This window comes from Hakea prostrata, chromosome 10 (assembly GCF_041222555.1).
Source record: "Hakea prostrata isolate BN-2017 chromosome 10, UWA_Hpros_2, whole genome shotgun sequence".
Lineage (NCBI taxonomy): Eukaryota > Viridiplantae > Streptophyta > Magnoliopsida > Proteales > Proteaceae > Hakea > Hakea prostrata.
Genome location: NC_142609.1, coordinates 37,247,611 through 37,249,868, shown reverse-complemented (window position 1 = coordinate 37,249,868; position 2,258 = coordinate 37,247,611). Strand labels below are relative to the sequence as shown.

Genomic DNA, 2,258 nt, shown 5'->3' with positions numbered 1-2,258 from the left:
TCTCATCGGCTCACCTCTGCTTCACCCTCTCCACCTCCAACGGGAGGGGTTGCAGCGGCGGGACCATCAAGGATGGCCAAAAGCGCCTCGAGCATAGTCACCCGGACAATTAGGACTATTTGTTTTGGAGGTGGAAACCCAAGCAATGCAGGTTGCCCAGGTTCGAACCTTCCATCTTCCTCTCCCTTGTTCGGAACAAACACGTTGCCTTTTGTGACTCCATGGCCAGGAATCAGTTGGAGTTTCTCATGTGCCTCGTCTCTTCGGCTTTCTCCCCGGATCTCGTGTATGGCAGCGGCGACGACAACAAGTTCCGGCTTCAACATCTCAGTCTATTGGTCTCCGTTCCTCAGGGGATCGAAAAATATGAGAATGGCTTTGATCACAACAAGCTTTACTTGGACACCGTGGAAGAATGATGGCTGTTGTCGGTGGGTCACTGGTTCCTCCACCGAGTTGTGTACTATTGGTCTCCGTTCCTCAGGGGATCGAGAAATCTGTGAAGGAGCCGTAGAAGCGCAAGGCCAAAAAAAAAAAAATTCAGAAATGGAGAAACGCGCCGCCGACGCTCCCACAGGCTGTTACAAGTGCGGCCCGTCCAGGCCACTGGGCTAGAGAATGCACTCTCTCTGCAACAGATCCAAAATCAAACACTGATTCTCTCTCCAATTCAAACCCTAAAACTAATTTTTCCCGTCCATATTCCAAGACCGGTAATTTCCTACCCAGACCACAAGAGACAGCTTCTGAAAAACCCAAGAAACTTCCAAGGACGAGACCCAAGAGGAAGCCCGTATGTCACATCCTAAATACCCTCCCTCCATCTACAATCAAAAAAAAAAAAAAAGCAAAAATGAAATAAGAATATCCATAACAAAATACTTGCAGAAACCTAACTGGAACACGTAAAGTTTCATACGCTCGATTCTCCTTCACTTCAATTTCATCACTGATCTGAAAAACACAAGACAGGAGAAAAAGAATAAATTAGGGGTAATTAAATAAAGCAAAAACTATTAGAAAGGGAAGAAACAACTGATCTGAAAAACACAAGAAAGGAGAAAAAGAATAAATTAGGGGTAATTAAATAAAGCAAAAACTATTAGAAAGGGAAGAAACAAGAGAAGTCTTACAGATGCTTGATGATGGTGATCGAAGGAGGTAGCATTATTGACCGGAGCAGGAGCGAGAACCCAAAGGATGATAAGGAGGAGAAGAAGTGCGGCGGAGACGGCCGAGATAATCTGAGTCAGGCAGCGGATGCGTGGGTAACTCGAGCCGAAGGTGGAGAGGGTGAATGATAGGAGAGAATATAACACGTGTCAATCATCTAATGTTCATTTTTTTTTTTTTCTCTTTAGATTTTGATAAGGGTATTTTTGGAATAAAAAAAATAAACAGTAAGTTAATGATTTTACTAACAGAATGGACTACTGTGTTTAATGAATGGGGTGTCAGTACTTTTTAAGCATAAAGTGGGGTGTCAGTGCTTTAAAACCTGTATTTTGGGGTGCCAGTGCAATTTGCTCAAAATATTTTAATTCAACCTCAACTCTTTTATGTGACACATGGACACGTATCATCAATATAGAATTCCAGAGAGAGAGAGAGAGAGAGAGGATGAGGTAGAAAGGATGAACTCAAGAGCGAGAGAGAGGATGAGGTGGAAGTGTAGAACCCGTCTTTTAAGTGGTTTGATTTGGACTTGACTTGGTTGCCAAAAAAAAAAGGAATTGAGCCTTACTTCCCTAACTTATTAATATTAAGGGGTTGACCTGAAATCGTTGGAATGGGTAATCTTAGGTGGCGTTTGGTTTCGTAATTCTCTAGAATCCACTTCAGAATCATGTTTCTAGGGAATCATGAGTCTGTGGAATTAGGTTCTATAGAATCATATTCGTAAAAAAAAAAAAAAAAAATTGTTTGATTACCTTGATTCTGGTAAGTGAATCTGTCTGAAAAACCATTTGGTTACCCCGATTCTGAAAGTGAATCTATCTGAAAAATTGTTTGGTTATCCTGATTATGAAAGTGTATCTATTTGAAAACTATTTGATTACCTTGATTCTGTGATTGAATTCAACCTGAATCACTTTAAACAACCATTTATTACTAAGTTGAGGCTATTGCGACGAAGAGGAAGAACTTTCTTAAGATTCCGTTTCTTCCAATTCTGAACGATTCAAGTCATTTTGAAGGACGGATTTGGACGATTTCAATTCTGATTTGTGTCGGATAATTTGGGCCAGCGAATTGGG

At 41.4% G+C, this 2,258-nt stretch overlaps 1 long non-coding RNA gene across 1 annotated transcript; it reads right to left on the bottom strand.

Moving 5' to 3' along the window:
- Positions 1 to 260: 260 nt before the first annotated feature.
- LOC149002728 (uncharacterized) lies at positions 261 to 1,202 on the bottom strand. The gene is made up of 3 exons (XR_016170109.1): positions 1,134 to 1,202; positions 898 to 954; positions 261 to 824 (listed from the first exon to the last, which is right to left on the bottom strand). It is a non-coding gene; the product is annotated as an uncharacterized LOC149002728 (long non-coding RNA).
- Between the last annotated feature and the right edge of the window lie 1,056 nt (positions 1,203 to 2,258).